The 13,079-nt window shown below is 44.8% G+C and overlaps 1 long non-coding RNA gene and 1 pseudogene across 3 annotated transcripts in view; one reads left to right on the top strand and one right to left on the bottom strand.

Moving 5' to 3' along the window:
• Positions 1-13,079, top strand: part of LOC141133466 (probable N-acetyltransferase 16) — a 32,208-nt pseudogene that overhangs the window by 2,634 nt on the left and 16,495 nt on the right.
• The window catches only part of LOC141133467 (uncharacterized), a 52,591-nt gene that overhangs the window by 32,488 nt on the left and 7,024 nt on the right, over positions 1-13,079 (bottom strand). The window lies entirely within an intron of this gene.

The following is a 13,079-nucleotide window of genomic DNA, read 5'->3' as shown; positions in this document are numbered from 1 at the left end:
CTCTTTTGAATAAAATAATACTTTCTAATGGTAGTTTTAATCTTTCCTCCTGTTTGAGGTCCTGTCACTGTGTACTTGGCTTTATAATGAAGATACTGCCCTCCTCAACCCAATTCAGACCCTACTGCCCTGGGTGACATATACCAAAGCAAAAAACAAATTCAGTTGGCTGAATTTGGCAGTGATTTTAGCAATGCAAAACTCCATTAAATAACATTCCTGGGGGGTGCCTTGACCCACCCTGTGCAGTGGTGCATATTTACGATGTGCATATAACCTACAGCAACACTAACCTTTACAAAGAAAAATTGTGCTTAACCCCTTAGAGCCGGTGCCTGCCGGCCCTTTAAGGGGTTTAGAATGCCAGGGGCGGGGCTTATGGTTATGTGATCACCATGATTGGCTGTCATGTAGGCAATGACGCAGACAGCAAGGCAAAACATGGCTCCAGAACACATAGCAAGCTTACCTTTCTCAAGCTTCTGTGTTTTATCCAAACTGGACCACCCTGGAATTACTTGAGCTGTGATTTCCTCCCAAGCTCTATTCTTCCAGTCACAATTTTTAGATTGAGGATCTTTTGGGTCATAGACACATGGATGTGTCCTGACCAGTGCAATGAAGCTTTCGGCTTCCAAAAGGAGAGTGCTGTCCTCCATCTTGCTGAGCATGTGGTTTCAAAAGGGGTGTAACAAGGGGCGGGGATCACTTGTGTGACTGAAATGCTCATGTCGTGCTTTTCCGGAGTTTACATTCAATTCTATGGGACAAAAAATGGCTGTAATCTGTCAAAAAGTAGCTCCTGTACTTTTTTGAGCAACAGGTGTTTCATAGCTCCCAACTGTCCCTGATTTGGCACAATGTCCCTTATTCCTCCTCATTTGTCCCTCATTTTGGTCTGATCTATATAGTTGTATATAAAATGCACTTTTTTTCGATCAAAAAGTGTTTCCCAGTGCTAAACCTTTCATCTGATTTCTAAATTGCTGCATTTGTAAATGCCAAAAGCCAATATAAAGGAATAGTAGTGGTAAGAAAAGCTAAACTTGTGGGTTTAACCAATCTTGTTTTTTTTTTTTTGTACAATTCTCCTTTAAGGGGGCGTGGCAAGGGGTACGTCCTATGCCTACATACTTTTGCCGATAGGTGTCCTTCATTCCCATCTCAAAAAGTTGGGAGGTGTGAGAGAGATAGGGATCGAGAAGAGAGTAGAAGAGAGTCTGGCAAACTGGCTACATACTTTTTTTTAACATAAGAGTCACGTTACTACATAGTAATGATACTAACAATCATAAACAATGAGTAAATAACACGTGCAATTTTTACCAAACAATAGGTAAATAAACAAAGTTAAGTCCAGGTGCAAATACAGATTAGTCATAACTCCCAACTGTCCCATATTCTGAGGGACCGTCCCTGATTTGGAACAATGTCCCTCTGTCCCTCTTTCCTCCTCTGTTGTCCCTCATCTTGATCTGATCTATATAGTTGTATATAAAATGCACTTTTTTATCTTTTAAGAAGTGTTTCCCAGTGCTTAACCTTTCATATAATTTCTAAATTGCTGCATTTTAAATTTCAAAAGCCAATATAAAAGGTATAGTAATGGGTAAAAAAAAAAAGTGGGTTCACTAATCATTTTTTTTTTGCAAGTCTCCTTTTAAGGGACTGTGGCAAGGAGTGTGTCCTATGCCTACATACTTTTGCTAATAGGTGTCCCTCGTTGAACTCTCAAAAAGTTGAGAGGTATGGTGTTTTGCTTCAGGCGACAGAACACTTATGTGAAAACAGGGATGATTGAAATAAAAGGAATTTGGCTTGTTGGGAGTTTTAGAGCTTCAAGCTTCAGGCGGAAAATCACTCACGAGAGTCATTAAAGTAAAAATCCAGTTACATTATTTTTAGCTCCCCTCAGTGTTAGATTTTTTTTTTTCCCCATGCTCATGTGATGTCCCTGGCTTCTTCCTCAGTCCAGCACCAGCAGTGTTCTTCAGGCATTCTGGCCATTTTCCTATGAGCCCAGCCTGCCATTAACACATCCCCCTTACCCCTAGGGGTGCGCCATCATTCAGACTGGGCTCATTGTACTCCAGGACAGGTCAATATGTGGGTGCTCTATATAGCGTTAACCCCACATTACCACTGAGTGTGAGGTATCTAGCTACATGTGCTGCAATCAGCTACCTTCATGGCCCATACTGCAAGATCCATTTAAAGTCTGTTATTAGCACTTCGCGGGGTGGACCCCCATTATTTATGGCTGCACACACCTACCCCCCCTGTTCCATCCAGTATTTCTCAGAAACATATCCAGAAGACTGTCTTTTTCAATTTTTGACCCAGATGGGTGTATGTGTGTGTTTAGTGGTGGCCATCTGTGTGTTGTTCTGTTTTTAGACAACGTTGTCTATTTTATTTTTTAGTGGAGGTTTTTGGTTCACTTATTGTCACATTGTCTGATTTTTTTTTGATTGGTGTATATGTGGAGTTACTTTTCTAAAATAAACTCATTTATATTTTTGCTATATTGCTGGTTCCTTGTTGAAGAATTCTTTCTTGGGTGGAACTGGTCTTCTATCCCGTTCCTTCCCCATGTACCCCCTTTTTTGATATGCTCCCTAATTCTGAGGAACACACCCCTTCGCGATCCATAGATCCCCTGGGTGTTCGCAAATAGCTTTATGTGCATACAGGTGGTGTAAGTTAATTATCCTCACCTGTTGTTACTTACACTGAATCAAGCAAAGTTTTTTTTTTGGTTCATATATTCTCTCTTGTTTGTTCAATATGTGGGTGCTGCTCAGTTCAGGAAGAATGCTGCCTGCCACTGGAGGAAGAAGATGAAACTGCCATGCCATTGCCTGACTGGCTAAAAAGACTGCAGGAAAAGTGTATGTATAGGGTAAAAAAACAAAATGCTACAGGTTGAGGGGGTAGGATTCGGGCTAAATGCTGAAGTTCCACTTTACATCTGTGTAAGAGATTTTATAAGACCAGGTACTGGTGTTGGACGAATAGACCATACTGACAATCCATTTTCCAATTCATCCTAAAGGTGTTCAGTAGGGTTAAGGGGGTCCTGCTCAGAACACTGTAGTTCCTCCACACCAAAGTCATCGAACAATGTCTTTATGGAACTGGCTTTGCTTAAAGTGTCATAATCAGGGCTTTTTTTCTCAGAGAATAGGTACAGGAACTCCTCCCTTCTGAATAACCCCTTGACTCTGCCCCCTATCCACCTCCGAGCACCGTTCCTTTTAGGGAATACAGAACCAAGTAACATTTTGTGGTGCTAAGTATTTTGTATGGAATTGGTAATGATAACAAGAAAGGCAGTAAAATAGATGTAGCAACAATGGACACCCCAGTGAAAATAGATCCACCCCATCAACAGTGGACTCCCAACAGCCAGCATCATTAGACCCTCCAGCAGCCAGCAACCTTAGACCCCTCTCTCAACAAGTACACCCCTCCCAGCAACAATTGAAACCCTGCATAAGACCCACCCCCAGCAACAAAAGATCCCCACTGAGCTACAGAAGATCTCCCCAGAAACAATAGATCCCCCTGTAAAAATAGATCCCCTTTAGCAACAATAGATTCCCCAGCAGCCAACATCAGTAGACCTTCCAGCAGCCAGCAACAAACAACCCTTCCTCCACAGTAGATCCATCCCAGAAACGATTAACCCCCCCCAGCAACATAAGACCCACCCCCAGCAACAATAGATGCCCCACAAGCAACAGAAGAAGATCTCCACAGCAACAATAGATCCCCTTCCTCTGCAAAAATAGATTCCCTCCAGTAAAAATAAATCTCCCAGCAGCCAGCATCAATAGACCCTATAGCACACCCCAGCACCCCTTGCCGTTACATACATTCAGTCCTAGAGGTGCCGGAACTGCGTTCCCCCCGCGTTCCTGCTGAAAAAAAGCCCTGGTCATAATCATACATCATACGTCACTTTCTGATGCTCTTGATTATTTGCCTGTAGTCCTGTGTGCTCTTTAGGGAATGATAGAAATCATGAACCCAAGCAATTGTAATTTATGAATTATATGATGTTCTAAACAATGCACATGTATATTTTCTGGTGAAAAAAAAAACGCCATTCATTTTGTTCTCTTTTCCTGAACATGTCTTGTTGATGTCTTTTCTTCAGGTGGGCTTTGAGTTTTTCTTACTGGTTGATAGCGGTGAGACAGCTATGATGCAAGGTCTTTGTGTGGCCCCCTGGATGAGAGGAAAAGGTTTAGCCAGGATATTTATAAAGTTTCTCTTGGACAAACTTCATTCTGACCACCCACAAGGGAAAAGACTCTGCTTTGCCCGTGAAGAGGACCCTCCGCTGAGGATGCTGAAGAAGTACAAAGTGATCACCTCCAAGGTCCTCTTTGTGTTCTAACTCTCACTACCATTGAACATATTACCACATTGTCTACTCGTTACAGGAGAATACAGCTGTATTTCAAGATGTACTGATGGTTTTTCTCAGAGAGGAGGTCCAGCATCCCCATGAAAAAATTGAGTCAGCGGCGGGGGGATGGAGGAGGGGTGCGGAACTTCCGGGCGAAGCCAGATCTCCCAAAAACGGGGACGGGTACCTGTCAAAACCAGGTACCTGTTCCCCCCGATAAGGTGCCAAATGTGGCACCAGAGGTGGGGAGGAAGCAGATAAGAGGAGCTTCCCCTTTTGGGTGGAACTCCGCTTTAAGATTCCTTACATTTGGAAAAAATTTAGATTTTTTTTTTTTTTGTCTGGCTGGAGTTCACTGAAGTAAACCATGTTTGTTTTACTAGTATATTGGATAGGTGATAAATAATGCAATATTATTATTATTATTATTATATATTATGCAAATTATGATGATCACATATTCTTTAATCTAGTCCCCTCTGCTAGATAAGGAATGCTTCCAAATAATATTAACTGGGTGCCCTTAAAAGGATTATCATTGCTTGATCTATCTTTATTGTTTTACCCACGTCCTAGCTGCATGCAAACTAGGCCATGCATACATGAGTATTAGGGATGAGCTTCATGTTCGACTCTAACATCAGCTGTTCGCCAGTTCGCTGAACAGCGAACAATTTGGGGTGTTCGCGGCAAATTCGAAAGCCGCGGAACACCCTTTAAAAGTCTATGGGAGAGATCAAAAGTGCTAATTTTAAAGGCTTATATGCAAGTTATTGTCATAAAAAGTGTTTGGGGACCTGGGTCATGCCCCAGGGGACATGGATCAATGCAAAAAAAGTTTTAAAAACGGCCTTTTTTTTCAGGAGCAGTGATTTTAATAATGCTTAAAGTAAAACAATAAAAGTGTAATATCCCTTTAAATTTCGTACCTGGGGGGTGTCTATAGTATGCCTGTAAAGGGGCGCATGTTTCCCGTGTTTAAAACAGTCTGACAGCAAAATGACATTTCAAAGGAAAAAAAGTCATTTAAAACTACTCGCGGCTATTAATGAATTGCATGTCCGACAATACACATAAAAGTTCATTGCTAAAAATGGCATGGGAATTCCCCACAGGGGAACCCCGAACCAAAATGTAAAAAAAAATGATGTGGGGGGTCCCCCTAAATTCCATACCAGGCCCTTCAGGTCTGGTATGGCTATTAAGGGGAACCCCACGCCAAAATTTTATAACAAAATGGCGCGGGGTCTCCCCAAAAATCCATACCAGACCCTTATCCGAGCACGCAACCTGGCAGGCCGCAGGAACAGAGGTGGGACGAGAGAGCGCCCCCCCTCCTGAACCATACCAGGCCACATGCCCTCAACATTGGGAGGGTGCTTTGAGGTAGCCCCCCAAAACACCTTGTCCCCATGTTGATGGGGACAAGGGCCTCATCCCTACAACCCTTGCCCGGTGGTTGTGGGGGTCTGCGGGCGGGGGGCTTATCGGAATCTGGAAGCCCCCTTTAACAAGGGGACCCCCAGATCCCGGCCCTCCCCCCTGTGTGAAATGGTAAGGGGGTACAAAAGTACCCCTACCATTTCACAAAAAAAGTGTCAAAAATGTTAAAAATGAAAAGAGACAGTTTTTGACAATTCCTTTATTCAAATTCTTCTTCTTTCTTCTCTCTTCTTTCTTCTATCCCCTTTCTTCTATCTTCCTTCGGTTTTTTCCTTCATCTTCATGCTCTTCTTCTGGTTCTTCCTCCGGTGTTCTCGTCCGGCATCTTCCTCCACGGCGCCGGCGTCTTCTTCCCTTCATCTTCTGGGCCGCTCCGCATCCAGCATGATGGGATGGGAGGCTCCCACTGTGTGACGCTTCTCCTCTTTTGACGGTTCTTAAATAACAGAGGGTGGGGCCACCCGGTGACCCCGCCCCCTCTGATGCACGGTGACTTCCCTGTCCGCCCCCCTCTGACGTCACGGGGATCGCCACAGGGAAGAGGAGAAGCGTCACACAGCGGAAGCCTCCCATCCCATCCTGCTGGATGCGGAGCGGCCCAGAAGACAAAGGAAAGAAGACGCCGGCGCCGTGGAGGAAGATGCCGGAAGAGAACACCGGAGGAAGAACCAGAAGAAGAAGATGGAGGTAGAAACCGAAAGAAGAGAGAAGAAAGAAAAAGAATTTGAATAAAGGAATTGTCAAAAACTGTCTCTTGTCATTTTTAACATTTTTGACACTTTTTTTGTGAAATGGTAGGGGTACTTCTGTACCCCCTTACCATTTCACACAGGGGGGAGGGCTGGGGTCTTGGGGTCCCCTTGTTAAAGGGGGCTTCCAGATTCCGATAAGCCCCCGCCCGCAGACCCCCACAACCACCGGGCAAGGGTTGTGGGGATGAGGCCCTTGTCCCCATCAACATGGGGACAAGGTGTTTTGGGGGGCTACCCCAAAGCACCCTCCCAATGTTGAGGGCATGTGGCCTGGTACGGTTCAGGAGGGGGGGGCGCTCTTTCGTCCCCCCTCTTTTCCTGCGGCCTGCCAGGTTGCGTGCTCGGATAAGGGTCTGGTATGGATTTTTGGGGAGACCCCACGCCATTTTGTTATAAAATTTTGGCATGGGGTTCCCCTTAATATCCATACCAGACCTGAAGGGCCTTGTATGGAATTTAGGGGGACCCCCCCCACATCATTTTTTTTTTACATTTTGGTTCGGGGTTCCCCTGTGGGGAACTCCCATGCCGTTTTTATCAATGAACTTTTATGTGTATTGTCGAACCGGCAATTCATTAATAGCCGCGAGTAGTTTTAAATTACTTTTTTTCCTTTGAAATGTCATTTTGCTGTCAGACTGTTCTAAACACGGGAAACATGCGCCCCTTTACAGGCATACTATAGACATCCCCCAGGTACGAAATTTAAAGGAATATTACACTTTTATTGTTTCACTTTAAGCATTATTAAAATCACTGCTCCCGAAAAAACAGCCGTTTTTAAAACTTTTTTTTGCATTGATCCATGTCCCCTGGGGCAGGACCCGGGTCCCCAAACCCTTTTTATGACAATAACTTGCATATAAGCCTTTAAAATGAGCACTTTTGATTATTCATGTTCGTGTCCCATAGACTTTAATGGTGTTTGCGTGTTCGAACAAATTTTTTGCCTGTTCGCATGTTCTGGTACGAACCGAACAGGGGGGTGTTCGGCTCATCCCTAATGAGGATGGCAATGACCATGCGTTTCTTGTCTGTCTACCCAACAACACATGTGAAAGTGTAGAATGACTCAGCATAAGAAAATTCCAGACTTGTTCAAGAAAGCACTCGTCAATGCATATTGCTGTGCCTTAAAGAGTAAGTTCACCTTTATGTGAGCCAACTCAAAATATCTTGGGTACCCCTGTGGACTCTGCTGCACATAGCAGTCGTGATGGTCCATGATGCCGGTGTGGTGGTCAATAGGGATGGGCCGAACACCCCTGGTTCGGTTCACACCAGAACACCTCAAACAGGCAAAAAGTTTTAGCGAACATGCGAACCCTATTAAAGTCTATGGGACACGAACATGAGAAACCAAAAGTCCTTATTTTAAAGGCTTATATGCAAGTTATTGCCATACAGTGTATGGGGACCCGGGTACCGCCCTAGGGGACATGTATCAATGCAAAAAAACTTTTTAAAACAATCGTTTTTAAAGGAGCAGTGATTTTAGTGATGCTTAAAGTGAAACAATAAAAATGAAATATTCCTTTAAATATCGTGCCTGGGGGTCCCCTTAGTCTTCCTGTAAAGTGGCGCATCTGTACAATGTATAGAACATGCTGCAGCAATAACTTTAGTGGGGAAAAAATAGCAAATAAAGAAAAAATAATATAGCACATATAATTGTGACACTAATCATATGGTAATTAAATGTTATTAAAAATGACCTTTCCCATACATCTCAACCTGCAAAAACTAATTTCGGGGAGATGGCAAACCCATTTCAGGGAGGTGACGCAATGCCCCCCCCCCAACACGTTAGTATATGTGAACATTTTCTGTGTGTGTGAATAATGTCACTCACATGCAGCCTATGTCACACATATACACCTCATATCACTCACACACAGCCTATGTAGGCTGTTTGTGTAAGTGATGTGAGTTGTATATGTGTAAGACCCACTACAGGAGATGGTCAGAGACTGAGGACATGATACAAGAGATGATCAGGGACTGCAGACATGGTACAAGAGATGATCAGAAACTGCAGATATGATACAAGAGATGATTAGAGACTGCAGACATGGTACAAGAGATGATCAGAGACTGCAGCTATGATACAGGAGATGATCGGAGACTGCAGACATGATACAGGAGATGATCAGAGATTGCAGACATACTACAGGAGATGGTCAGAGACTGCGTTTATGTTTGAACTCAGTGTACAAGTATATAGTATCGCAGGGCTGTGCCACTCTATTTAAACCAGCTCTGCAAGATCAAGTCAGTAATCCTCCTTTGAAAAGTACAACCAAGTGACAAGGCAGCAGCACATTTAATTTCCAAAATAAAATTTTTCTTACAAATAGTAACTCGTCAGGATTAATGGAGGACAATAAACAGTTAATGGGTCTGTGAAGCTTCTAGCCTGAATCAGCAGTAAATCCTTCACAAAAACATCAAACTATGCAGCACACACAGAGCTCTGGCTAAATAGCTGAGCTGAAATGGTTAACAACCAACTATGTGTGACCAGTGGCGGCTGGTGAAGTTTTAGGTTGGGGGGGCGCCAGACCCCGTCCTTCCTTTTTTGACCCCTCCCACTCGATAAAATGGGCGTGGCTTCAGTGAAATAGTGGGTGTGGCTTAAAGGGTGTGGCTCTAAGGGGGTGTGGTTAGCGTCTGAGATGGGGAGAGAGGGAGGGACAGCAGGCCCACAACAATAGAAATATGTGTATTTCAGAAAGTTTAACAATCAGCAGATATAGATACTCCAAACACCTAGTGTTAGCACTTCAATTATCCCGCACCATGGTTGTTATGGTGTCAGGATGATTGAAGCGCATTATTTCTATTATTACATTGTAATATAAAATGAAATCATTCAACTCACCATAATGCAGAATCAGTGGGAGTGCTGAGTGTGTCACCTGCCACCAGATGCCATCAGGTGTCCCCAGCGGAGTCCAACCTTACATCAGGTTCCCCCAGCATAGTCCGTCCTTGCATTAGGTGCCCCCCAGCAGAGTCCCTCCTTACATCAGGTGCCTCCAGCAGAGTCCCTCCTTACATGCTCAACATGGTCACTTGGCCTTGCTGACGAATGAGTGCTTACCATTGTGAGCATGGGTTGTGAATTATAATGTACAGATTGCTACATCATCAGCATGGGGCATCACAAGCATTCCGCGGCCAGGATATTGGAATTAGTCCTTCTTTTAATTCTTTCATTTTCACATATTTTCAGGACACTTTCTACTGTATGTCAGCATGCGTCATAACGCACATTACACTTTTTTTTGTGCATTGTGTCACTTCAATGCATGTCATGTTGCGTGCTTTTATTGCGTTTCAATAAAAATCGAATAAAGAAAAAGCGTAAAAAAAAGCAACTCCTGGATCTCGGAGGCAGGGCGTGCAAGGGAGTCAGGACTTGGGACCCACAAGACTGGCTCGGGCTGCAACTTTACCTGACCCCAGCTCCCAGGACAGGAGCATCACCCCCCTAGGACTGGAGGTGACCGTGCGAGGACCTGCTGAGCTGGCACTGGCAGCTGCCATTGCAGAGGTAAGAAACCCTGACACCCCCAGGGCCAGATGACCCCCACATCCCATCGATCTACCCCCCAATACACCCCAATAGCCCTGCTCTAGTGCCCACCCAGTAACCTCAAAATAGTCCTCAACACCATGAGTCCTGCTTGGAGCTGGCCATGGCCTGTGGATGCTACTGGCCACTGGCCTGTAGGTCCTGCTGGGAGCTGACCATGGCCTGTGGCCCACAGGCCATGGCCAGCTCCCAGCAGGACCCACAGGCCATGGCCAGTGGCCGGCAGGACCTACAGGTCCGCGGCCGGTGGGACCCATAGGTCCACGGTCAGCTCCCAGCAGGACCCACAGGCTGTGGGAGCTGGCCACAGACCTGTGGGTCCTGCTGGCCATTGACCTGTGGTTCCTGCTGTCCTGTTGGGCCTGCTGGCCACTAGCCTAGAGTGGCCAGACATCCCCAGTTTCTAGGGACAGTCTCCAGACTGAGGACACTGTCCCTGGACCAAGTCCGTCCCTGGTTTTGCAAGGCTGATCCTGAGCGGGTGCATCGCAAGCTGGGGCAGAGGGGGAGTCCCCCTGGACCCATTGGGCTGCCTCAGAGGGGAAGGGGAGGGGCGAGTGCCGCCAGATTACACAGCGGGGATCTCCCGCTTATGGACGCTGTCATATGAAGTCCCGCATCCTGGACCGGCTCCTATGATAGACAGCACACTGATGACGAGATCTCCACTCTGTGTAATCCAGCGGCTCTCCTCTCTCTACATTGCAGGCTGCATTGGATTGGCACTGGTGAGGCTGCATTGGATGGGCACTGGTAAGGCTGCATTGATGGGCACTGGTGAGGTTGCATTGATGCTTTATTTTTGTTAAACCTCCTTTGTTGCTATTAACATTAAATTGTGTTACCACATTGTATCTTGCTTCATACCATCAATATCCGTTATAAAACCAGGTGGGCATGTATGGCGAGCTGATTTGGTGATTCAATGGGCCACTTTACTGGACTTTCCACCCAGGCCTAAGACTGCCAGCCCTCCCCTAGCTTGAAACCTTTGATTTTGGTGAGAGTGAACTTTTCAGTATGAAAAACACAATACGCTATTCCTTTGAGAAAATGTTTCCCTATTGCTCCTTCAAATTTTTTCGTCACTGAGGTTGAAAATTAATGTTGATTTGACCCCACTGGTCATGAAAAAATCAAATATTTTTGAAAAATTAAAAATTTTGAACAAAATTCCTATATTAATCATAGAAAATTGTAGGATTTGCCACTAGAGGAAGGTCTCTGATCAGTTATTCTGCCTCTCCTTAATAAAAGGTATTTTATTTATTTATGCAAGACTTACTTTTTTTTTTGGTCTGTGAGCGATTTAAAGTGATTGTAAAGTCTTATTTATTATTACAATTTTTTTTTTTGTTAAAATAACAAACATGTTATACTTACCTGCTCTGTGCAATGATTATGCACAGAGTAGCCCCGATTCCTCTTGGGAAGATGCGCTTCCTCTTGTGTGACCCTTCCCCCCCGCCGATGCTCCTAGCTTGCTGTGGGGGCACTCGCGGATGCTCGCTTCCAAGCCCCGCTTTGTGCATCCATAAGACACATAGAGCAGGGCTCAGCCCCGCCCCCTGCTCCTTCGTCACTGACTATGATTGACCGCAGCAGGAGCCATTGGTATCTGAGCCAATGAGGAGGGAGAGAGCCAAGTGAGGCTTTTTAAAAAAAAAAGGATTTTACAGGTAAGCTGTTATAAAAATCCTATTTTCTTATCGTACATCACGGGACACAGAGCCATAGTAGTTACTATGTAGGTTGTCCCATAGCAATGCCAACTGAAGGGAGGGAGACGCAACAAAAGTAGGGCACTAAGAGACTAGAGGACTTTTACTGCAGCCTGCAGTACACTGCGCCCAAAGGCGATATCCTCATGACCTTTTACATTTATTTGATAGAATCTGGTAAATGTATGAACTGAAGACCAAGTTTCGGCCTTGCAGATCTGAGACATGGAGGCTTGGTGATGCACTGCCCAAGAAGCACTAATAGTCCTGGTGGAGTGCGCTTTAATATGAAAAGGAGGAATTTTCCTTTTAGCTTGAACAATCACTTGACAAATCCATTTAGAAATAGTAGATTTCGATGCTGCCTGTCGTCTCTTAGGACCGTCTGGCAATACAAACAAAACATCTGTTTGACGAATCTGAGCAGTCACTTTCAAATAGACCGTGACCGCTCTGACCACATCAAGAGAATGTAGTGGCTTTTCTTCCACAGAACAAGGTTCTGGGAAAAATGAAAGCAGAACAATATCCTGGTTTAAATGAAAACCTGACACTACTTTCAGTAGGAAATTAGGATGAGGACGCAATACAACCTTATCCTTATGAATAATCAAATATGGCTCTTTACAAGTGTAGCAATAACTCTCTGTGGAGCTGCTGGTTTAAGCGGGCTTGTTACCTTCACTCTCGATACCTCCGTTGAGTTTACCTCTGGACCATATAAGCACCAAACACTTGAGTGGGTTTTCCAATGCTTTAATAAACGAACAAGGGAAGTAGCAGGAAAGAGGTAGAAGGAAAAGCTGCAGGGAAGCTCAAATACCTTTCTGTATTATTCTTCAGAACATTCTTTGCAATTGAACACTTGTAATTGAATAGTCTCCCTTTTTTGTAGGATTCAATATTTGCCCGTCTGGATATGACATCTCTCACTTGCCTAGCAGCCAGCACGCAGCACGAACAAAACCCGTACGATCCTCTGCCACAGGATGTATTGGTTTGTGATGAAAGTCAGATACAGTACTTGAACCTTTAAGCCAACCCGGCAGTACTATACTGTAAGATTACTTCAGAATGTGTCCTCCAACCGAGTCACCAGGCCCCTCTCCAGACCAGCACTCTGCGTGATCCTTCCATGACGGGTCCTC

Source organism: Aquarana catesbeiana, linkage group LG03 (genome assembly GCF_042186555.1).
Source record: "Aquarana catesbeiana isolate 2022-GZ linkage group LG03, ASM4218655v1, whole genome shotgun sequence".
NCBI classification, from domain to species: Eukaryota; Metazoa; Chordata; class Amphibia; order Anura; family Ranidae; genus Aquarana; species Aquarana catesbeiana.
This window is presented reverse-complemented; position numbering and strand designations above follow the sequence as displayed.